The following is a 26,184-nucleotide window of genomic DNA, read 5'->3' on the forward strand; positions in this document are numbered from 1 at the left end:
GGAGAAGAGATTGAGTAGATTGAACCTATACTCTGTGGAGTTCAGAAGAATGAGAGGCGATCTCATTGAAACACATTAAATTATTAGAGGACGTGACAGGGTAGATGTTGTGACCAGAATCTTACCAGCCCTGCGACTGAGGGTTTGGAGGCAGGTTCGCTGTCAAAATCAAAAAGATTGACAGCAGGTCGGCATTCCACTGTAAACCCACCTCCTTGTCAGTTTCCCAAATATCGGGTCTGTCATTCCTGAATCGACCGACACCAAGCGGCAGGTCAGCCAATTTAGATGGTTACAAGCTTGTTAAAAGATAGTTAAGCAGAATTTTACCATGTAATTACCATTTTACCAGGTTTTTAAACAAGTTTCCCAGAGCGCGGTTATCACATCAGGTAAGTAGTTTGGGTGTTGTGTCAGCATCGAATGATTCACTAACCTGACAGCTGTAAATGGTCTATGAAAGCTCCCATTTCATAGGCTTCACTTTCCAAGGGTAGCAGCCGTGGTTCACTGCATTTGAAAGACAGATTGAGCTTTATGCAGGTTGCAAGTGTTTGGAGCAAACTCTCTATCCAGTGACACCTCATTCGAACAACCTCTCTCACCATTGACAGATTGCTTCTGTCATCTCAACCTCACCTGCCATCTATTCCATCAGCATCGGTGCCCTTGAAAAAAATCTCACCTTGGTCCTCAAATTCCCACCACAATCAGCCCCAACACCAGCAGCACTAGGCACGCCAGCAGCACCAACCTTTTCCACAATCAACTGATGCTGCACAGGACACAGGGCATCAGCACCCAACCACATTGCTGCCCGGGATGCCAGTGATGGCCTCACTATGTCCAGATTTGCTTCACTTAAAACTGTACATCCTGGCTGCCACATGATATGCCAGCTTGGCACCGCCCCATACCAGCACCATAAAGAATCCCGAGAATCTCCAAGCCATTCCTTTCACACTCATCACCATTTGGGGGGACGGCGGGGGAGGCATTATGTCTTACCATCACTGGAACTCATTAAGACACATTCAAAGGTGAACACAAATCTGTCCAAGAAGGCAAAGTGGTGAAAATAAAGATTTCAATGCTTGACAACACATTAACAGGAACGTTACATGAACATTCGATAAAGGACTCAAGTGTCTACCCTTGTGTGTTGTTCGTTTGAATGATTGGACCAGGATGAGGGCGAGTGCGAGGGGCGGCTAGTGCAAGGAGAAGTGATAACGTAGAGAGATAGAGAGCTGGGTGGAGGTGCAAGGTAAGTTGATGTGAGTATGGATGTGCAGGAGTAGGGTAGGGGAGGCAGAGTGCTGGGGATGTGATGAATGACACAGGAGGATGAGGTTGAATGTGGCTTTGCAGTAACTTTTCATCATCTGCTGTAATCATGGAAAAGTTTGAGCCACTGCAGTCAGGCCAACCTGACGACATCCCTGCTTGTGCCTTCCTATGCAATATGCAACCATAAGAAACATAAGAAATAGGAGCAGGAGTAGCCATTCGGCCCCTCGAGCCTGCGCTGCCATTCAATAAGATCATGGCTGAACTGATCTTGGCCTCAACTCCACTTCCCTGCCCTCTCCCCATAACCCTCGACTCCCTTATCATTCAAACATTTGTCTATCTCCAACTTAAATACATTCAATGACCCAGCCTCCACAGCTCTCTGGGGTAGAGAATTCCAAAGAGTCACGACCCTCAGATAAGAAATTCCTCCTCATCTCCATCTTAAATGGACAACCCCCTTAGTCTGAGACTATGGCCCCTAGTTCTAGTCTCCCCCATGAGGGGAAACATCCTCTCTGCATTTACCCTGTCAAGCTGCCTCAGAATCTTATACGTTTCAATAAGATCACCTCTCATTCTTCTAAACTCCAATGAGTTTAGGCCCAACCTGATCAACCTTTCTTCATAAGACAAGCCCTTCATCTCAGGAATCAACCTTGTGAATCTTCTCTGAACTGCTTCCAATGCAAGTATATCCCTCCTTAAATACGGAGACCAAAACTGTACGCAGTACTCTAGGTGTAGCCTCACCAAAAACCTGTAAAGTTGTAGCAGGACTTCTCTGCTTTTATACTGCATCCCTCTTGCAATAAAGGCCAACATTCCAATTGCTTTCCTAATTACTTACTGAGTTGGCTGAGTTGATTCCCTGAGGAGATATTTTCTGCCCATTGGAAGGGAAGAGAACCTCCCTGTGTGCTGTGACTCCCTCCATAAGCATATGGAGGAAGTCATGGGAGAACCTGGGTTCAGCCGTGCACAATTGTTTAGTGATTGTCAGTGTTTGCAGCAGTTCAATGCTGTAGAACACTGACAGCACAAATGTCAAAATGAATGTGAACCTGGCCCCTTTAAGGAAACCAGCTGATGATGACGTCATCGGATGGCGTCATCAGACCTGCTTCCTTTTAATTGGCCGGGAACCTCACAGGGCGGGCTTAACAAGCCCAATCAGGGCAAAACCACTTGGAGGTCGCAGGATAAAGACGGGAGTGGGGTTTGAGGCCGCTGTCTACTCCAGCCGCACCGGACTCGCCACGAGTGGCATAATCGCAGCCTGAGTGATTGTCTCCCCTGGCTGTGGAGAGTGTAGAAACTGGGGGGTCACAGTCTCAGTTTAAGGGGTCGGTCAATTAGGATTGAGATGAGAAGAAATTTCTTCACTCAGAGGGCTGAAGCTTTGGAATTCTCCACCCCAGAGAGCTGTGGATGCTCAATCGTTGAGTGTATTCAGGACTGAGATTCATAGATTTTTGGGTACTAAGTGTATCAAGGGATATGAGGATAGGGCGGGAAAGTGGAGTTGATGTAGAAGTGCTGCTATGATCTCAGTGAATGGCGGAGCAGGCTCAATGGGCCGAATGGCCTACTCCTGCTGATATTATGTTATGTGGGCAAAAGAACTAGAACCGACATGAGGAGAATGTTTTTGACACAGCGAGTTATGATGATCTGTAATGCACTGCCTGAAAGGGTGGTGGTGGCAGGTTCAATAGTAACATTCAAAATGGAAATTGGTTAAATACTTGAAGGGAAAAAAATACAAGGCTTTTGGGACACAGCCAGAAAGTAGGGCTAATTTGATAGCTCTTTACAAGAGCGAGCACAGGCACGATGGACTAAATGGCCTCCTACCATGCTGTAACATTCTGTGACTCTATGATCTCTGCAGGTTCCATTTATTCTTCCTTTTATTGCTGAAAGTTCCTACCCTTAGGTTCTTCTGCCTGTTGTTTTTAAACTCTGCCTTGCTGCCTGTTTCTCACCCCTCCTTTTGTCTTGCTGGGCTAAGATTCATTCCACCTGCCTCGCCTTACTGTGTCCAGGAACTCCCACGAGTTCTCGGAGCTCGACAGTTCTGCCCCCTGGCAAGTTCACTGAAGGGAGTCTTCAAACCGGTTCAGCAGCCTGCTCAGCTCAGCTCGTTCAGCATCTCGGAGGACGGCACTCAGCCTGGGTGTTGCGATATTACTGCTCAAAATGATGGATTGTGTGTTACGGAAATTATTATTGAATGACATACTTTGTTTAAACAGAAAGAAGCAATGAATGGCGCTAACAACAAAAAACAAAGTATAAAAGAAAGTAAAAATGTACATTTATATAGCACCTTTCACAACCCCTGGACGCCCAAAGTGCTTTACAGTCAATGAATTACTTTCAAAGTGTAGTCACTGCAGGAAACGCAGCAGCCAACTTGCACATAGCAAGGTCACACAAGCAGCAATGTGATAATGATCAGATAATCTGTTTCACTGCTGTTGGTTGAGGAATAAATTGAGCGTGCAGAAACCAAGCGCAGGCAGCGGAAGGAGCGTGCGGCAAACCAGTCCCACCCACCCCTTCCCTCAACGACTGTCTGTCCCACCTGTGACAGGGACTGTGGTTCTCGTATGTTCAGCCACCTAAGGACTCATTTTAGGAGTGGAAGCAAGTCTTCCTCGATTCCGAGGACTGCCTATGATGATGATTTATTGACCAGGACACCATGGAGGACTCACCGGCTCTTCTTCAGAATTGAATCTTTTACATCCACCTGAGTGTGCAGACGGGACCTTGGTTTAACGTCTCATCCGAAATACGGCACCTCAGACAGTGCAGTATTCCTCAGTAGTGCACGAGAGTGTCAGCTTAGATTATGTGCTCAAATCTCAGCTTAGATGATGACAAGGCAGGGTAGTATCAGGAGTGGCATTTGCTGGAATAGTGGCAATCTGCCAGTTGAGTTTCTGGCAAGTCTTTTCATGTTTCACTTGAGACAGAAAGCAAATAAGGAATTTTTTAAAAAGGTGCATTAAATAAAATAATATTCTGAAAGGCAGCGAGTGGGGAAAGAGAGGTTATGTTAATCTTGAATAGAACCTTAGTTGGACCGTGCTTGAGACAGTTCTGTTCTCCATATTGCAAAAAGGATATAGAGGCACTGGAGAAGGTGCAAACATGTTTTACAAGGATGATATCAGAACTGAAAGCGTACAACTATCAGGAAAAGCTGCACATGCTGGAGATTATTTCTCCAGAAAAGAGAAGGCTGAGGGGGTGACTTAATCGTGGTCTTCAAGATGATGATAGTGTAGATGTGGAAAGGATGTTTCCACTCGTGATGCGTCCAAAACTAGGGGCCATAAATATAAGATAGTCACCAATAAATTCAAATGGAACTCAGGAGAAACTTGCTGCCATTTGGAGTAGTTGAGATGAATAGGATTGATTCATTCAAGGGGAAGCTAATAAGTACATGAGGGAGAAAGGAGTAGATGGATATGCTGATAAGGTGAGATGAACTAGGGTGGGAGGAGACTCGTGTGGAGCATAAACGCTGGTGTAGACCATTAGAATAAATGGCCTGTTTCTGTGCTGTAAATAGCATGTAATTCTACGTAAATTTGGGCTTGCAACTAAGGAGGGTGAGCAAGATTTATAAAGCTGTTGGAATGGAAGCAGAAGGCTCAACCAAACTATCAATCAGAGCAGAAAATGAAAGAGAGATCATGTGATAGTGAGATAAAAACAGTGTTGTAGAAGGAAGGGGGGGTGGTGGGGAGGAAGGGGTGGCAAGGAATATCAAAATATTAAATAACAAAACCAAGAAGGAGAATAAGGGTCAACATACAAAAAAACTGAGGCAGGATTAGTTGGTCTGTACGTGAATGTAACTATCTTCAGCCAGAAGTGCCGAGTGGATGATGCACATTGGCCTCCTCCTGACGTCCCCACCATCATAGAAGCCAGTCTTCAGCCAATTCGATTCACTCCATGTGATATCAAGAAACGGCTAAGCGCACTGGGTACAGCAAAGGCTATGGGCCCCAACAACATCCCGGATGTAGTGCTGAAGATTTGTGCTCCAGAACTAGTCGTGCCTCTAGCCAAGCTGTTCCAGTACAGCTACAATGCTGGCATCTACCCGACAATGTGGAAATCTGCCCAGGTATGTCCTGTACACAAAAAGGACAAATTTAATCCTGTCATTTACCGCCCCATCAGTGTACTCTCAATCATCAGCAAAGTGATGGAAGGGATCGTTGACAGTGCTTTCAAGCTCACCAATGCACAGTTTGGGTTCCGCCACGACTCCTCAGCTCCAGACCTCATTACAGCCTTGGTCCAAACATGGACAAAAGAGCTGAATTCCAGAGGTGAGATGAGAGTGACTGCTCTTGACATCAAGGCAGCAATTGACCGAGTGTGGCATCAAGGAACCCTAGTAAAATTGAAGTCAATGAGAATCAGGGGGAAAACTCTCCACTGACGGAGTCATACCCAGTACAAAGGAAGGTGGCTGTGGTGGATGGAGGCCAATCATCCCAGCCCCAGGACATCGCTGCAGGAGTTCCTCAGGGCAGTGTGCTAGGCCCAGCCAACTTCAGCTGCTTCATCAATGACCTTCGCTCCATCATAAGGTCAGAAGTGGGCTGTTCAGTTCCATTCACAACTCCTCAAATAATGAAGCAATCCATGCTGGCATGCAACAAGGCCTGCACAACATTCAGGCTTGGGCTGATAAGTGGCAAGTTACATTCATGCCACACAAATGCCAGGCAATGGCTATCTCCAACAAGAGAGAGTCTAACCACCTCTCCTTGACAATTAATGGCATTATCATTGTTGAATCAGCCATAAATACTGTGGCAACAAGAACGGGTCAGAGGCTGGGTATTCTGTGGCAAGTGACTCATCTCCTGACTCCCCAAAGATTTTCCACCATCTACAAGGCACAAGTCAAGAGTGTGATGGAATGCTCTACACTTGGCTGGACGAGTGCAGCTCCAACAACACTCGAGAAGCTTGACATCATCCAAGTCAAAGCAGCCCGCTTTACAAGATGCACTGCAGCAACTGGCTAAGGCATCTTCGACTGCATCTCCCAAACCCATGACCTCTACCAGCTAGAAGGACAAGGGCAGCAGACGCATGAGAACACCACCTTCTTCGCGTTCCCCTCCAAGTCACACACCATTCTGACTTGGAAATATATCATTGTTCCTTCATCGTCGCTGGGTCAAAATCCTGAAATTCCCAAACTAGCAGCACTGTGGAAGTACCTTCACCACACAGACTGCAGCGGTTCAAGGCGGCGGCTCACCACCACCTTCTCAAGGACAATTAGGGATAGACAATAAATGCTGGCCTTGCCAGCGATGCCCACATCCTGTGAATGAATGAAAAAAATACAGCCTACAAAACAAATCTGGAGAGTTAGAGGTTCATATACGATAACGAGGGGGATGCAGAGAGGATATTTCCACTCATAGGGGAAACTAAAACTAGGGGTCATAGTCTCAGAATAAGGGGCCGGCCATTTAAAACTGAGATGAGGAGGAATTTCTTCTCTCTGAGGATCGTGAATCTATGGAATTCTCTGCCCCAGAGAGCTGTGGAGGCTGGGTCATTGAATATATTTAAGGTGGAGATAGACAGATTTTTGAGCGATAAGGGAATAAAGGGTTATGGGGCTTTATTCAGAGAAGTGGAGCTGAGTCCATGATCAGGTCAGCCATGATCTTATTAAATGGTGGAGCAGGCTCAAGGGGCCAGGTGACCTACTCCTGCTCCTATTTGTTATGTTATGTGGACAAGTTTGGAGCAAAACATTCTGGGAAGAAATCCAAGCTACGGGAGCATACACACAAAGGAAAGATACTGAATGGTGTCTATCATCTGAGATCAAGGGATTCAAATACACCATTCATGTAAAGTGTGAGTGCAAGTAGACAAGGCCATAAACAAGTCAACAGCATTTTAAGCTTCATAAATAGATGCACAGAGTACAGCTGTAATCATATCCTTTTTTGCTAAGCATTGGTTAGGTCTATATGCAATTTTGATGCCCAATTCTAGAAAGGACATTAAAGTCAGAGAGAGCATGCAGTGTAGATTCACTAGGATGATCCAGGGATGGGAAACTAGAATTATATAGAGAGACTTGTGATATTAGGACTGTTTCTACTGGAACTGTGAAGGCTAAAAGATTTAACTGAGGTTTTAAAATGATCACCCATTTTGATGGGGTGGATATGGAAAGACTGTTTGCTCGGGTTGGTGATTCAGCAACGAGGGATTACTAAGACATAGAGAGGTTGGAAGAAATTTCTTTACACAGAGGGTTGTGAAAGCATGGGCTGTCTTGCCGCAGGAAGTGGTTGAGGTAGAGGCCATTGCATCCCTTAAGGGAAAATTGGATTCATATTTGAAACAGAGGAGATTACAGAGAAACGGGGAGAGAGAGCAGGGCGGTGGGATTAGTTTTGAATTGCTCTAGAGGAGAGCAGACACCGGCAGAATGGGCAGAAAGACCACTTTTGGTGTTCTAAGTTTCTAGTTTCAGCATGTTTTCAGAAGCCAGCTTGCCTGAGGAAGCAGTGTGAAAGAAGGCTCAGCTTTGTAGCCAGCGGCTCAAGAGCTGTATTTTTAAACACTGTTCCAGTCAGTAGAGAAACTTCAGCTGTTCCACAGGGTAAGAAATCGACATTTGTTTGAAGAGAAGTGATGTTTTTATTATTTTATGTATGACAGAGAGTAGAGCGGCACAGGATTCATTGTTCTTTCATCCATTTTATGTAAATGATCGGAGCCCGAGTTCTGGTCTGGTAAGAATGCAAATTCAGTCGATTGTCGAAGGAGGAGAATCACACAATACATAATACAATCAACATAACAAAAAAACAGATTATCTGGTCATTATCACATTGTTGTTTGTGGGAATTTGCTTGAGTGGAAATTGGCTGCCGCATGTCCCACATTACAACAGTAATTACACTCCAAAAGTACTTAATTGGCTGCTGAAAGGCGCTATATAAATCCAAGTCTTTCTTTCTTACATGGGATACATTCTAGTGGCCAGTGTGCAGACTAAGAGTTCGATGTTATGATCCAGGGCTCTCACTATCATCAACCTAGATATAGGGCAAGAAAAGATGCACTCCAGAATGTAAAGAACATGAGGTCCACTGATGCAAGTGGCTAGTGTCATTGAAGCAGAGAAAATATCGACCTCAAAACCCCAAACTGGGACAGCCTTTAAAAAAATTCCTCGTTTATTTTCTGTTTGCAACGAGACATGAATCGTTACAAGAATTGATGGCATCTGACTGAAGCACATACAATAAATAAAATCAGGCAAGCAGCAGCCATTTGTGAAACGCAGGCCAATCATAGCCTCAGAAGCAGAGAGAACCTAAAACAGAAAAATGTACTTCACGGATGAGAGGAATGAGCTAACAACTTGTAAACCTCAAAAATAAATGAGAACGAAGAAAATAAACATTAGTGTAAAAATATCTTTTGAACTTGAGAGGTTTGAATGAACTTTCTTCCAGATCCCACTCCTAATTGTTTTTAATCATTTCTCAGTATGCGGCAAGGCTGGTATTTATTGTCCAGCCTTGGCAGCCCAGAGAACATGGCTTTCTCCTTGAACCACGAGCAATAGAAGGTTTGATGCAATTGATGCACTTCAGAAGCAGACCACATTGGTGTGGGACTGGAGTCACATATAGACCAGAGGTGGTAAATGGCAGGTTCACTTCCCTAGCGAGCCAATTGCTCTAGAGGAGAGCAGGGTGACTTGGACATGTTAGGTGAGTGGGCAAACGCATGGCAGATGCAGTATAATGTGGATAAATGTGAGGTTTGGTGGCAAAAACACGAAGGCAGATTATCTGAATGGCGGCAGATTAGAAAAAAGGGAGGTGCAACGAGACTTGGGTGTCATGGTACATCAGTCATTGAAAGTTGGCATACAGGTACAGCAGGCGGTGAAGAAGGAAAATGGTATGTTGGCCTTCATAGCTAGGGGATTTGAGTATAGGAGCAGGGAAGTCTTACTGCAGTTGTACAGGGCCTTGGTGAGGCCTCACCTGGAATATTGTGTTCAGTTTTGGTCTTCTAATCTGAGGAAGGATGTTCTTGCTATTGATGGAGTGCAGCGAAGGTTCACCAGACTGATTCCTGGGATGGCAGGAGAGACTGGATCGACTGGGCCTGTATTCACTGGAGTTTAGAAGGATGAGAGGGGATCTCATAGAAACATATAATATTCTGACGGGACTGGACAGGTTAGATGCAGGAAGAATGTTCCCGATGTTGAGGAAGTCCAGAACCAGGGGACATAGTCTGAGGATAAGGGGTAAGCCATTTAGGACTGAGATGAGGAGAAATTTCTTCACTCAGAGAGTTGTTAACCTGTGGAATTCCCTGCCGCAGAGAGTTGTTAATGCTAGTTCATTGGATATATTCGAGAGAGAGTTAGATATGGCCCTTACAGCTAAAGGGATCAAGGAGTATGGAGAGAAAGCAGGAAAGGGGTACTGAGGGAATGATCAGCCATGATCTTATTGAATGGTGGTGCAGGCTCGAAGGGCAGAATGGCCTACTCCTGCACCTATTTTCTATGTTTCTATGTTATACAACAATCCGACAGCCATCATGGTCACTTTAACTGATACCAACTTTTTATCTCCAGATTCTTGAAACGAGTTGAAATTCTCAAACTGCTGTGGTGGGATTTGAACTCTCATCCTCTGGATTACTAGTCCAGTAACACAACCACAAGACGAACGTACCTCAACCCGATATCCCTATTTCCATAGCTACCTTCAGTTTTCTTATTGGTCTCTCGGAACCTTAAACAGAGTTAAATGCTTGGCTACCTGCCTGTAACTTTTTGTTCACACGGCGCTGGCAGTTCTGGACAGATAGATTGAATCTCTGGACGTACTTGGACAGTATTACTCACCAGGGTCGAGGCGGGGGTTGGGATGGTTTGTGTTATGTTCAGAATAACTCCACAAGACTGTATATTTTAAGCTCAAACTGTTGTTACCTTGGTCTTTTTAATGTAACTCCAGGAGTGCAGAAGCAGCATGGTAGTCTGCCTTTTATACCTGCTTGCCCAGGATATGCAGGTGACCCTTGGGTCTCCCACAAGTGCGCCCCCTGGTGGCAAATCTTACACATTGGGGGGCGGGGGGTTGGGTGGAGAAATGATGTTATGTATGTAAACATTACCAAAGTCTTAGATACAAGTTATTTACAAGTTGAGGCGATTAGGGTTCTGCGTTCCTGGGTTGATCGCCTGAGTTGAAGTCCCGGTATGGGTGAGTTGGTTGGATCATTGCTGCCCTGCGGTGTGGCTGGTCTGATCGGACTGTTGGGCATGGTGGGTCCACCCTTGTGGTTGACCGCGAGGTCGATTGCTGGTTGGGTGTGTGTTGGTGGATCAATGATGGTAATGTCCTCTTCAAACTGTTCTTGGTTGTCAGTGGACCACAGTTTGGTCTGATCCAAGTGCTTTCTGCACGTTTGTCCATTCAAAAGTTTGACAACAAACACTCTTATCCCCTTCTTGGCTAAAACAGTGCCAGCAACCCATTTGGGACCATGACCAGAATTAAGAACAAACACAGGGTCATTAACCTCAGCGTCACGCGATACAGCCGCACGATTGTGGTACATGTTATGCCGGTGACGCCGGGTTTCTATATGATCATTGGGATCCAGGTGGATGAAGGAGAGCCTGGTTTTGAGTGCTCTCTTCATTAGCAATTCTGCCGGGGGAACCCCAGTAAGTGAGTGGGGTCATGTGCGGTAGCTGTGCAGAATCCGAGATAACCGGGTCTGCAGGGAACCATCCGTCACACGTTTCAAGCTCTGCTTGATGGTTTGGACTGCCCGTTCCGCTTGACCGTTGGATGCGGGCTTAAACAGCGCAGACCTGACATGCTTGATGCCATTGCAGGTCTTGAACTCGTTGAATTCTGAGCTGGTGAAACATGGGCCATTGTTACTAACAAGGACGTCAGGCAAACCATGGGTGGCGAACATAGCTCAGAGGCTTTCAATGGTGGCAGTGGACGTAAGTGACGACATTATTATACATTCAATCCATTTAGAGTTAGCGTCCACTGCTACTAGGAACATCTTTCCGAGAAAGGGGCCAGCGAAATCAACGTGGATCCTGGACCACAGTTTGTAGGGCCATGACCACAAATTCCTTGGTGCATTGCTAAACTGTGAGCAAGTGTTACATTGGTGTACATATGACTCCAAACGTGCGACCTGGCGATAGCCTTCATCATGACTATGCCTGGGTGGGTATTGTGAAGGTCGCGTTTAAATGTTTCTCTGCCTTTTTTGGGCAAAACTATATGATTCCCCCATAGGAGGCAGTCTGAATGGATGGATGGACATTTCATCCTTGCGTCGGTAAAATGACTTAATTTCGTCTTGCATTTCCCCGGTAACCGCCGACCAGCTCCCATTGAGGACACAGCTTTTTACTTGTGATAGCACCGGGTCCTGGGTAGTCCAGGTCCTGATCTGGCGAGCCATGGCGGGTGACCCCTCGCTCTCAAAAGCATCCATTACAAGAAGCAAGTCTGCGGGTTGCGTCATTTCCACCCTGGTGGTGGGCAATGGTAGCAGACTGAGGGCATCAGCACAGTTCTCAGTGCCTGGTCTGTGGTGGATTACATAGTCATACGCAGATAACGTTAGTGTCCATCTTTGGATGCGGGACGAAGCATTGGTGTTAATATCTTTGCTTTCTGAGAACGTGAAATGAGCGGCTTGTGGTCGGTTTCGAGCTCGAACCGGAGCCCAAATAGGTTTTGGTGCAATTTCTTAACCCCGTATACGCATGCTAATGCTTCTTTCTCAACCATACTGTAGGCTCTTTCAGCCTTAGATAAGCTTCTGGACGCCTATGCAACCGGTTGCAGTTTGCCTGACACATTGGTTTGCTGTAACACACAACTGACCCCGTAAGAAGATGCATCACAAGCTAGTACTAAACATTTACATGGGTCATATAATACTAGTAATTTGTTAGAAATATCAGGTTTCTGGCCTTGTTAAAGGCTGTCTCTTGAGATTTACCCCAAACCCAGTCATCACCCTTGCATAGCAATAAATGCAAAGGTTCTAGCAAAGTGCTCAACCCCGGTAGAAAATTACCAAAATAGTTGAGGAGTCCCAGGAACGAACGCAGCTCCTTCACATTCTGTGGTCTGAGTGCATTCTTGATGGCCTCCGTCTTGGAATACGTGAGTCTGATGCCGTCCGCCGCAAACTTTCTCCCCAGAAATTCGACCTTTGGTGCCAGGAAAACACACTTGGAGCATTTCAGCCTGAGTCCCACTCTGCTCAGTCGCTTTAGAACCTCTTCCAGGTTGTGCAAGTGTTCGGTGGTGTTGCGGCCAGTGACCAAAATGTCGTCTTGAAACACCAGTGCGCGGAACCGATTTCAGCAGAATCTCCATGTTCCTCTGGAAGATGGCCGCAGCCGAGCGAATCCCAAAGGGGCATCTGTGGTATATGAACAGTCCTCTGTGCGTGTTAATGCACATCAATTTTTTGAAGGTTCAGCCAGCTCCTGTGTCATGTAAGCAGAGGTTAGATCCAGCTTGGTGAATGACTTACCCCCCTGCTAGCATTGCGAACAGGTCATCCGCTTTGGGTAGAGGATACTGATCTTGTAACGAGACTTGGTTGATCGTTACTTTGTAGTCCCGCAGATTCTGACCATCCCATTGCTTTTCAATACCAAAACAATTGGACTGGCCCACTCGTTGAACTCGATTGGCGATATGATCCCCTCTCGTTGAAATCTGTCCAGCTCGATCTCAACTTTCTCTCGCATCATGTATGGAACCGCTCGGGCCTTGTGATGAACAGGTCGTGCATCAGGGACTAGATGGATCTGCACTTTGGTGTCTGTGAAGTTGCCGATGCCTGGCTCAAATAACGACGGGAATTTGTTTAGCACTTGGGCGCACGAGGCATCATCCACCGAAGACAGTGCTTTGATGTCGTCCCAGTTCCATCGGATCTTTCCTAGCCAGCTTCTGTCGAACAGCGTTGGGCCATCGCCTGTTACAATCCACAGTGATAAATCATGCACAGCTCCATCGTACGATACCTTCACTGCCGCAATGCCAATGACTGGTATGAGTTCTTTGGTGTAAGTGCGCAGCTTAGTGTGGATCGGGCCTAGTTTTGGCCTTTGTGCCTTGTTGCCCCACAGTTTCTCAAAAGCCTTTGGCTCATAATTGATGAACACGAAGGCGAGTCCAATTCCATGGAAACTGGAATGCCGTTTAATTTGACTTTTAACATTATTGGAGGGCTTTTGGTGTGTACCCCATACACTTCCTCTTCAGCCTCGGGTTGAGTTGCCTCTGTTACTCGTTCAGCGTGATCCGTGCCGGATCGGTCATCTTCTGCCGACTCTGCCACGTAGTGAGTCACAGCATGCCTGCACATTCGCTGGAGGTTCTCCATTGTTCCACAGCCCTTGCACACGTAGTGCTTGAATTGACATTGATGGGCCTGATGATTACCCTCGCAGCGCCAACATGGTGTTAATGGATTCGCATTCTCCCCCCATGGCGGACTCGGAGTCATCCTAGGTCTGGCCTCTGCAGGAATGTAGGCCCTACCATGTACAGTTCAACCTGCTAAAGGCATTATTTTATGCATAGTGCTTGCCGGTGAGCTTCGATGCTGTAATGATATCTGTTTAGTGTTATCGTTCGTGGACATGAAAGCCTGAGCTGTCGTGATGGCCTTGCTCAGATCTAGGGATTCGGCAGACAGCAGTTTGCGAAGAATGACCTCGTGGCCAATTCCAAGCACGATAAAGTCCCGCAACACTCCCCCAAAAATCCAGCAAATACGCACGGTCCCACAAGGTGTCTTAGGTCGGCGACATAGCCCGCCACGTTCTGGCCCTCGGAGCGATGGTGCGCACACTTGGCCATCAAGATGCTCTCTTTCGGCTTGAAGTGTTCCTGAACCAGCGTGTACAACTCGTCATATGTCTTCTCCGTTGGTTTCGTCGGTGCTAGCAGATTTTTGATGAGGCCATATATCGTGGACCCGCAAATGGTGAGGAGAATCGTCCTGTGCTTGACCGCGGTTTCTTTCTTATCCAGCTCATTGGCCATGAAGTACTGGTCAAGACCCTCCACGAAGGATTCCCAATCATCACCCTCAACAAATCACTCAAGAATACCAACGGCAGCCATAACCACGTGAAAGTTCGTGATCTGTTACTCGTTGCCAATTGTTACATTTAGAATAACTCCACAAGACTGTATATTGTAAGCTCAAACTGTTGTGACCTTGGTCTCTTTAATGTAACTCCAGAGTGCAGAAGCAGCATGGTAGACTGCCTTTTATACCTGCTTGCCCAGGGTGTGCAGGTGATCCTTGGATCTCCCACAGGTACGCCCCCTGGTGGCAAGTCTTACACATTGGTAATGTTTACATACATAACAGTTTGTTTATGCAAAAAATGAAGGTGTTGTGACTGCAATGCACGTTTTCAAAAGTAAGGCGAACTTAACATGGACAAAGATTACAATCAAAAGTCAACTGCGAATATAGAGACGTTAGGAACAGGAAATGCCATTCAATTAGATCATGCATCTCAACTTCATTTACCCACCTTGGTTTTGTAACCCTTATCCAACAATTGCGTCAAGCCTCAACAGCTTTTTGGGAGAGTTCCAGATTTCCACTACCCTGTGTGTGAACAAGTGCTTTCTGACAGCACCCTGAACGACCTAGATCTAATTTTAAGGTTATGCCCCCTTGTTTTGGACACCCAATCAGAGGAAATAGTTTCTCTCGATCTTTCAATCCTATAAATACATTGATCAGATCACCCCTTAATCGTACCCATGTGGGGACAAATAAACGGGCACAGGAATGTAGTGTGAACGCTTCTGTACGTGAACTTCGCTGATAAGAAGCTCTGCCCCAACTTAGCTGGGACCTGGTGCTGGCTTTCCCTGGCGAGATTGGAACTAGTCGTGAAGTAACAGCTCGGATTACATTTGTACGGACTATCCACAGCTAACCCATTCAATTATCAGATTAATCTCCTTTGACTAGTCAATCTAGAGTTGAGAAGAATGAGAGGTAATCTCACTGAAACATAGGGTTAGACTTTCCACTAAGTGGCTAAGGCCTAAAAAAATGGGCCTTATTCCAGTGATGTGTGATGTATCGCCCATGCTGAACGCCGGCATAAGGCCCTTTTTTTTTTGCGATTTTCCACTCGGCCTTACCCAAACGATGTCAAATGGGCGATCTGATTTCTCAGCGATCTCACGATCGCTAAAAAAAGAGGAAGTGAAACGGAAGTCCAAAAAAAAAGCTTCCCTAGCAACAATATTGTGTGCATGTGTGGGATTTTTTTTTTGGGGTCGATTATTTTTGCTGCGTTTGGAGAGTTCATGGGTCATCGCACATGCTCAGAAGGACAGGGAGGGTTGGAGAGAGCAAGAAAGAGAGAGAAGGAGAGAAGGAGAGAGTCATCGAGGAAGAAGTTTGTATTTTGCTAATTTGATTTAAAATTCAAGAATGAAAACACCAAATAGAAGGGAGATGGAGAGGTAAAGGGCAAAAGCCTTTAGTGAGGAGGTGAACGAGGCCCTTGTAAATGTTGTTTCCACAAGGTGGGAGGACTTGACACGGGGTGGTCTTGGGAAACCTCCACCCAGTGCCTATAGACGGATCTGGCTGGAGATTACCGATGTGGTCACATCGGCATCCAATGAGATGCGGACGGGTGACCAGTGCCGCAAGAGATGGAACAGCCTGCTGGCAGCTGCCAGAGTAAGTTGGATCTTACATGTCTTTAAAACATATTTAAAAGCACACATATGTATTATTTACTTCATGTTTATAAATTATTATTATGTATTATTTATTTGATGTTTATAAATTGCAAACAAAATCCTCAGTTATTTATTTATAATGAGAAGTAATAACATTAATTTAAAAACATTAAATTTAAAAAAAAATTACATTGCCAATTACATTTATTCACCCTAATACTAAGTTGCAAGTCATAGTATTTAAAATTATTCACATGCAGCTACCAGAGTAAGTTGCATTTTAATATTTAAAAAATATTTAAGTCATATTTAAAATCATACATGTATTATTTACTTGCTGCTTATAATTAGATTAAAAATTATTCATATGCACTATAATGCAATATCATGTTATGTAATAATTGAACATTTAAATCAGTCTTCAATGTTTATTGTCAAGTACAGTAACTTATGCCATGCAATATTAAATTATCATTTACAGAAAAAGATCAGTAGCAACCGCGCGGAGCAAAGGAGGACGGGTGTCGGCAACGCGACGGTGCACACACTAAATGCATACGAGGAGCTTGTGGTGGCCTTGGTGGGGCCTGAAAGCCGTTCGGTCACAACTCGTGGCGTGGCCGAGCCCACCCTAGAGTCTGGCGAGTAATGGGAAATGTGCAATGTGTCAAACATTACTAAATACATATGAAAAATATCGTAGTTACGCATTTGTTATGCAATTATAATTCATTAATTTAGATGTAATCTGATCTACGAATGAGGCCATGTTAACCCTGATGAACCCTTGTGCATATGTGGTTTTGCGAAGTATTGCAATGTTTTGGGTTATATTGAAATATTGATATTGATGTTGAAATATATTGATATGTATTGTTGGAGTTGTTTAGAACTTTCATTCATCTTTCTAAGGTCAAGTGTCCGTTGAGCAGTGCTCAGAAGCAGAGAATGTGCTAGACCCCTCAAGCAGCTCACAGGAGGTTGAGATGGCGGAGGATGAGGAGGAGGAGCAGGAGCAGGTGGAGGAGGAGGAGGAGGAGGATGAGATTTTTTTTGTGGGGGGGGAAACCCTGCAGCCATCTCGATTGAGATGGATGGTGCACCGGGACCAAGCAGTGTACAGGTGGTGACACCAAGTCGCGTCATTTTGCAAATGCCGACCCCACGGAGGTCCGGTCAGCATGGCGAGCAATTGCCTACCATGGAGGGCCAGACAGAGAGCTTGATTCCGTGCAGGGAGACGGTCGCGATTGGCGGCGACCTTATCCAGGGGTTCGCGGGATTCTCTGCGAACTGGAGCCAGTTTCCAGCATCCTGGAGTGAGTTCTGCACGAACTTCTCCAATTGGTCTTCCGAGCAGGCACAGACTGCAAGGGAGACCTTGGAGGCCATTTGGCAGCAGACAGCCACAACCAATGCCCTATGGCATGCTTTGCTGGCTGGACATGGCACTGCACCCCAAGGTGTCGTGTCTGCTCGCAGTGAGACCCCGAGCACGCAAGCGAGTACGGAGGACACAGTTCCTCCCGACTCGGAAGTGGAGCTTCAGGCTTCCACTTCCGCACCGTCACCTCCATCACGGCAGGAAGTCTTGCCATCCCACTCTGCACAATGTCTTGGTGTCGGTCTGCGTAGACCAAAACAGGCGGGTGGGGTACGAACATGGGGTGGGACAGGACCTGGAGGGAAACGTTGCCGCAGGTAGGGAGGGGGGTGCTTTTTCACTAAGTTTGTTCAATTGTTCATGTCCCTGTTTTGTTACTTTTGTTAGTTGTTATTGTTAACTGTTAAAATTTTTGTGTATTTGAGGGAAGAGTGGGTTGGTGCGGGGGGTTGGAGGGATAGTTTTTCAATTTTTATTTGCGTTTTTGTTGCTAAAATTTTTTTTATTTAATTCAATAAATTGTGTGTGTCTTCTCTCTTAGTTAGTTATCAACTATACAGATGTTATTCCATATCTGAGCATTCTATTAATATACGAGTACTTTAGTCACACTTCAGTAACACTAAACTTTTATAAAATAAGCATAGGTTCTGATGATAGGCCATTGCAGGCAAGACCAAAAGGACACCCCAAGCAATTGAAAGTATTTTGATTAACCCCAACGATAAATCAACATCTGAAATGTCCACATTTAGCCCCTTTCTGTTACGAAAGACCTCCGCGTTATTTCATGGTGCTTTGAGGGCAATGTGCGTACAGTAACAATATCTAATCACTGTACTCTGTACTCTATACGCTGTTTACCAGTCAGTTTGATAGGCACCAACAATATCAGTTGTTGTAAAAGCATTTTAATAAATTCAATATATAAAATATATATAAAACCTTCTAATAAATTCTATTATATAAAACCTATTTACTAAAAACAATGTAATAATACCTATATGAAAAATTACAGCTCTCACCCTTATTAAATTCTATTATATAAAACCAAATTATATAAAACCAAACGTAATAATAACTAGACTTTCCACTTTCAGGCTAAGGCCGAAAAAAATGGGCCTTGTTCCAGTGATGCGGGACCTATTGCCCGTGCTGATCGCCGGCTCAAGGCCCATTTTTTTTTTGCGATTTTCCACTCGGCCTTAGCCCAGCGATGTCAAATGGGCGATGTCATTTCTCGGCAATCTCCTGATCGCCCAAAGAAAACGGAAGTGAATGGAAAAAAAAAGCGTCCCTAGCAACACATTACTGTGCATGTGCAGGTTGATTTTTTTTTCAGGTTGATGCTTCTTCCCTCGTTTTGAGAGGTCAAGGGTCTTCACACATGCTCACATGCTCAGAAGCTCTGGGTGGGTCTGGGAGAGAGAGAGAGAGAGAGAGAGAGGAGAAAGGAAGCAGGTCAGAAAGGCTTATCCAAATTACAGATAAATTTAAAGAATGGAGGGAGGTGCAGGAAAGAGAAGGGCTAAACCCTTCAGCAAAGAGGCAAATGAGGCCCTCGTAAATGCTGTCAGCTCCTGGTGGGAGGATCTGACACTGGGTGGGCAGGAGAAACCTTCACCCCGTGCATATCGCAGGAATTGGTCCGAAATAGCCGACGTAGTCACATCGGCCTCCAATGAATCGCGCACACCGGACCAGTGCCGCAAACGGTGGAACAGCCTACTGGCAGCTGAGAGAGTAGTTGAAATTTATATGTATGTATTATTTAATGATCTAAATAGTAACTAGAATCTGCAATGTTATTGGGTTACATTTAAACATAACTAAATGTTACGCAACCCAGCATAAAGTTAAATGTCCACTTGTTCACTTGTTATCATTACTTAACTGTTCCCTTTCCATTCTTTCTGAAATGGTCACTTGTTGTCATCACTGAGATGGTCACTTGTTGTCATCACTGAAATGGTCAATTGTTATCATGACTAAAATGGTCACTTGTTAGCGTGACTGAAATGGTCACTTGTTATCATTACTTAAATGGCCACTTGTTCTGTAAAATGTTCAATTTCTTCTTCTTGTAACGCTTTGGGGATTTTGAGGGAAGGGTGGGTTAGTGCAGGGGGTGGGGGGTTGGAGAGAGGGTGTTGTTCATTAGTTTTTTGTTTGTTAATAAAAAAAAAATTTCTACAACTTTTGAACCTTCTCTCTTACTTACATAAGTTTTACAACGTACAGTTCTTCATGCAGATTTGCTTGTTTATTCTGTTTCCCCACGGAATATCATTAAATAACTTCACTATATAAAAGCTATTTAATAAATAATTCCAATATATGCATAAATAAGATGATAATACCTATTTATATTCCCTGTCCCAAATTTCTGAGTACAATTTGCATCAATTTTACTCTCTAAATAACTCAGAACAATTCTCCACCCTTCCTCAGAGGCTAAAAATGGTGTCCGTAGTGCCCATTTCCCTCTCTAAGGCCCTGAAAAAGCAACTATTTTTGAGCACTCATTTGGGCCTTGCATCGGCCCAGCGAAGTGCATCTAAGTGCTGAAACTTGGGATGGGCCTTGTGTTGGCGATCATTTGGGCGATCATCTCAGCGATCAAAGTGAAAACTTGGGGGCCTATTTTTCCGGCGATATTTTGGGCCTAGTTTCCACTTTTTGCTCAAAATGGGCGATAGAGGTCTGTTTTGGGCCATAGATGGGCGATGTGAAGTGGAAAGTCTAGCCCTTACAACTCTCAGTAAATTATACTATATAAAACCTATTTACTAAAAATAACATAATAATACCTATTTTATTCCATGTCTCAATATTCTGAGCACAACTAGCTCTCTAATTAAATCACAACTAATCCTCCACCCTTCCACTGAAGTCAAAATGGTGTCCGTAGTGCCCATTTTCCTTCTTTTAGGTCTAGAAAAAGCAACTATTTCTCAGCACTGTTTGGGCCTTACAGTGGCCCAGCGAAGTGCATGCTAAGTGCTGAAACTTGGGATGGGCCTTGTGTGGGCTATAATTTCGGCGATCATCTCGGCGATCAAAGTGGAAACTTAGGCACCTGTTTTTCGGGCGATAATTTGGGCCTAATTTCCACTTTATGCTCAAAATGGGCGATAGAGGTCTGTTTTGGGAAATATATGGGCTATAGATGGGTAATGTGAAGTGGAAAATCTAGCCCATACAAAATTCTTACTGGCTTTGCCAGGGGTAGGTGCAGGGGTCACAGTCTCAAAATAAGGGGACAGCCATTTCGGGCTGAGATGAGGAGAAATTTCTTCACTCAGTGGTGAATCATTGGAATTCTCTACCCCAGAGCGCTGTGGAGGCTCTGTCATTAAGTATATTCAAGACAGAGATCAAAAGATTTTTGGATATTAAGGGAATCAAGGGATATGAGGATAGTGCAGGAAAGTGAAGTTGAGCTAGATCAACCATGATCTTTTTGAATGGCGATGCAGGCTCGATGGGCCAAATGGCTTACTCCTGCTCCTATTTCTTATGCCTTTAATAATTATTTACGACCCGTGATTTGAAAGATGTTTATAATCTGTGGGTTTCCCTCTGAGGGATGTGGTTCCCTGAATTCCTCGGCCCACAGTCACTGAGACCGGCCGAGATGGGCCCAGTGAGCAACAAGGACGAGGGCTCTTGCTGGGGTTGATCACGTGACATTCTGACCACATGACATCTGGCCACGAGATGCCTAATTATGTGCGATCAGTTCAACAGTACGTTGCGGAACCAACCCGGGAGCAGGCTAACTTAGGTCTGGTACTGTGTAATGAGACAAGATTAATAAACGATCTCCTAGCAAAGAATCCTCTAGGAATGAGTGACCATAGCGTGGTTGAATTTCAAATTCAGTTGGAGGGTGAGAAAGTTGGATCTCAAACCAGTGTCCTAAGCTTAAACAAAGGAGACAACAAAGGTATGAGGGCAGAGTTGGGAAAAGTGGACTGAGAAAATAGGTTAAAGTGTGGGACGGGTGATGAGCAGTGGTAAACATTTAAGGAGATATTTCATAACTCGCAACAAAAATATATCTAAATGAGAAGGAAAGACTGTAACAGAAGGGATAACCATCCGTGGCTAACTAAGGAAATAAGGGATGGTATCAAATTGAAAACAAGGGCATACAAAATGGCCAAGACAAGTGGGAGGCCAGAGGATTTGGAAACTTTTAAAAGCCAGCAAAGAATGACTAAAAGCATGATAAAGAAAGGGAAGATAGATCATGAAAGTAAACTAGCACGAAATATAAAAACAGATAGTAAGAGTTTCTACAGGTACATAAAAAGGAAGAGTAGCTAAAGTAAATGTTGGTCCTTTAGAGGATGAGACTGGGGAATTAATAGTGGAGAACAGGGAAATAGCAGAGACTTTGAACAAGTACTTTGTATCTGTCTTCACAGTAAAGACACTAAAAACATCCCAATAGCGGATAATCAAGGGGTTAAAGAGAGGGAGGAACTTAATACAATCACTATCACTAAAGTAGTAGTACTCAGTAAAATAATGGGACTAAAGGCAGACAAGTCCCCTGGACCTGATGGCTTGCATCCTAGGGTCTTAAAAGAAGTGGCTGCAAAGATAGTGGATGCATTGGTTGTAATCTACCAAAATTCCCTGGATTCTGGGGTGGTCCCAGCGGATTGGAAAACTGCAAATGTAACGCCCCTAAAAAAGGAGGCAGACAGAAAGCAGGAAAATATAGACAAGTTAGCCTAACATCTGTCACTGGGAAAATGCTGGAGTCTATTATTAAGGAAGCAGTAGCGGGACATTTGGAAAAGCATAATTCAATCAAGCAGAGTCAAGATGGTTTTATGAAAGGGAAATCATGTTTGACAAATTTGCTGGAGTTCTTGGAGGATGTAACGAGCAGGGTGGATAAAGGGGGAACCAGTGGATGTGGTGTATTTGGATTTCCAGAAGGCATTCGATAAGGTGCACATAAAAGGTTACTGCACAAGATAAGAGCTCATTGGGTTGGGGGTAATATATTAGCATGGATAGAGGATTAGCTAACTAACAGAAAACAGAGTCAGGATAAATGGGTCATTTTCCAGTTGGCAAACAGCAACTAGTGGGATACCGCAGGGATCGGTGCTGGGGCCTCAACTATTTACAATCTATATTAAATGACTTGGATGAAGGGACAGTGCTGATGATACCAAGATAGGTGGGAGAGCAAATTGTGAGAAGGATACAAGAAATATGCAAAGGGATATAGACAGGCTAAGTGAGTGGGCAAAAATTTGGCAGATGGAGTATAATGTGCGAAAATGTGAGATTATCCACTTTGGCAGAAATAATAGAAAAGCAAATTATAATGTAAATAGAGAAAAATTGCCAAGTGCAGCAGTACAGAGGGACCTGGGAGTCCTTGTACATGAAACACAAAAAGTTAGTATGTAGGTACGGCAAGTAATCAGGAAGGCAAATGGAATGTTGGCCTTTATTGCAGGGGGGAAGGAGTAAAAAAGCAGAGTAGTCCTGCTACAACTCTACAGGGTATTGGTGAGGCCACACCTAGAGTACTGTGTACAGTTTTGGTCTCTGTATTTAAAGAAGAATATACGTGCATTGGAGGCTGTTCAGAGAAGGTTCACTAGGTTGATTCCAGAGATGAGGGGATTGACTGAAGAAGATAGGTTGAGTCAGTTGGGCCTATTGAAGTTCAGATGAGAGGTGATTTTATTGAAACATAAAAGATAATGAAGGGGCTCGACAAGGTGGATGCAGAGAGGATATTTCCATTCATAGGGAAAATTAAAGCTAGGGGTAATAGTCTCAAAATAAGGGGCCGCCCATTTAAAACTGAAATGAGAAGGAATGTCTTCTCTCTGAGGGTTGTAAATCTGTGGAATTCACTGCCCCAGAGAGCTGTGGATGTTGGGTCATTGAATATGTATAAGGTGGAAATAGACAGTTTTTTGAGCGATAAGGGAGTAAAGGGTTTTGGGGAGCGGGCAGGGAAGTGGAGCTGAGTCCATGATCAGATCAGCCATGATCTTATTAAATGGCGGAGCAGGCTCGAGGGGCCACATGGCCTACTCGTGTTACTATTTCTTATGTTTTTATGTGACATCAGGTCACGTCACTTCTACAAATGTTATTGCATTTACCTTATAATGGTTGGGTCCCCTGTAGGTCAGTATTTTTGCTCATGGCTTTGCGCTAGCAGTCACTGAGAGAGAAGTTCAGAGGACTAGGAGGAGAGGGGTGACCGAGGGCGGGGGAGGGGTGACCGAGGGCTGGGAGGGGGGGGGGGCGGGTGAGGGGTGACCGAGGGCGGGGGGAGAGGGGGGTAGAGGGTGACCAGCGAGGAGTCGGGAGGTGGAGCGGCAGTTCGTGAGGCCTACAAAAGGCCAGCCGGTGCAGCTGCAGCAGGGAGAGAAGACAAAAAAAGTAGAAAGAAATAGACAGGTGACGTCACCGCCAAGGGGGTAAGTAGTTTTTCTTTTTTCTTTTCTTTATCAGTAAGTAACCTTTTATCATTGTTGTTGTCAAATTAAGTTAATCTAGGGGTTAAGTCATGGCAGGAGAGCTCGGACACGTGTCATGCTCTTCCTGTGCTATGTGGGAACTCAGGAACGCTTCCAGTGTCCCTGAAGACTACATGTGCAGGAAGTGCATCCGCCTGCAGCACCTGACAGACCGCATTGCGGCATTGGAGCTGCAGGTATATTTACTCTGGAGCATCCGCGATGCTGAGGATGTCGTGAAGAACATGTTTAGTGAGTTGGCCACACCGCAGGTAAAGGGTACACAGCCAGATAGGGAGATGGGTGACCAACAGGAAGAGCAGTGGAAGGAAGGTAGTGCAGGGGTCCCCTCCGGTCATCCCCCTGCGGTCATCCTCCTGCAAAACACATACACCGCTTTGGGTACTGTTGAGGGAGATGACTCATCAGGGGAGAGCAGCAGCAGCCAAGTTCATGGCACCGTGGGTGGCTCTGTTGCACAGGAGGGCAGGAAATTGAGTGGGAGAGCTATAGCGGTAGGGGATTCTATTGTAAGGGGAATAGAAAGACATTTCTGTGGCCGCAACCGAGACTCCAGGATGGTATGTTGCCTCCCTGGTGCAAGGGTCAAGGATATCTCGGAGCAGGTGCAGGGCATTTTGAAGGGGGAAGGTGAACAGCCAGCTGTCGTGGTGCATATAGGTTACAACGATATAGGTAAAAAACGGGAGGAGGTCCTGAAAGACGAATTTAGGGAGCTAGGAGCTAAAATAAAAAGTAGGACCTCAAAGGTAGTAATCTCATGATTGCTACCAGTGCCACTTGCTAGTCAGAGTAGGAATCGCAGGATAGCTCAGATGAATATGTGGCTTGAGGAGTGATGCGGAAGGGAGGGATTCAAATTCCTGGGACATTGGAACCGGTTCTGGGGGAGGTGGGACGGTCTGCACCTGGGCAGGACCGGAACCAATGTCCTAGGGGGAGGGTTTGCTAGTGCTGTTGGGGAGGGTTTAAACTAATATGGCATGGGGATGGGAACCTATGCAGGGAGACAGAGGGAAGTAGAATGGGGGCAGAAACAAAAGATAGAAAGAAGAAAAGTAAAATTGGAGGGCAGAGAAGCCCAAGGCAAAAAGCAAAAATGGCCACATTACAGCAAAATTCTAAAGGGGCAAAGTGTGTTAAAAAGACAAGCCTGAAGGCTCTGTACCTCAATGCGAGGAATATTCGGAATAAGGTGGACCAATTAACTGCGCAGATAGCAGTTAACGGATATGATGTAATTGGCATCACGGAGACATGACTCCAGGGTGACCAAGGCTGGGAACTCAACATCCAGGGGTATTCAACATTTAGGAAGCATAGACAAAAAGGAAAAGGAGGTGGGGTGGCGTTGCTGGTTAAAGAGAAAATTAATGCAATAGTAAGGAAGGACATTATCTTGGATGATGTGGAATCGGTATGGGTGGAGCTACGGAATACCAAAGGGCAGAAAACGCTCGTGGGAGTTGTGTACAGACCACCAAACAGTAGTAGTGAGGTTGGGGACAGCATCAAACAAGAAATCAGAGTTGCGTGCAATAAAGGTACAGCAGTTATCATGGGCGACTTTAATCTATATATTGATTGGGCTAACCAACCTGGTAGCAATGCGGTGGAGGAGGATTTCCTGGAGTGTATTAGGGATGGTTTTCTAGACCAATATGTCGAGGAACCAACTAGAGGCTGGCCATCCTCGACTGGGTGATGTGTAATGAGAAAGGACTAATTAGCAATCTTGTTGTGCGAGCCCCCTTGGTGAAGAGTGACCATAATATGGTAGAAATCTTTATTAAGATGGAGAGTGACACAGTTAATTCAGAGACTAGGGTCCTGAACTTAAGGAAAGGTAACTTCGATGCCATGAGACGTGAATTGGCTAGAATAGACTGGTGAGTGATACTTAAAGGGTTGACGGTGGATAGGCAATGGCAAACATGGATGAACTTCACAATTGTATATCCCTGTCTGGAGTAAAAATAAAACAGGGAAGGTGGCTCAACCGTGGCTAACAAGGGAAATTAAGGATAGTGTTAAATCCAAGGAAGAGACATATAAATTGGCCAGAAAAATCAGCAAACCTGAGGACTGGGAGAATTTTATAAGACAGCAGAGGAGGACAAAGGGTTTA

At 45.1% G+C, this 26,184-nt stretch overlaps 1 protein-coding gene across 1 annotated transcript in view; it reads right to left on the bottom strand.

The window, feature by feature from the left end:
• The window catches only part of LOC139279920 (mitogen-activated protein kinase kinase kinase 5-like), a 241,117-nt gene that overhangs the window by 159,368 nt on the left and 55,565 nt on the right, over positions 1-26,184 (bottom strand). The gene's annotated exons all lie outside the window — the stretch shown is intronic.

The sequence above is a fragment of the Pristiophorus japonicus genome, chromosome 14 (genome assembly GCF_044704955.1).
Source record: "Pristiophorus japonicus isolate sPriJap1 chromosome 14, sPriJap1.hap1, whole genome shotgun sequence".
In the NCBI taxonomy this organism is placed as follows: Eukaryota; Metazoa; Chordata; class Chondrichthyes; family Pristiophoridae; genus Pristiophorus; species Pristiophorus japonicus.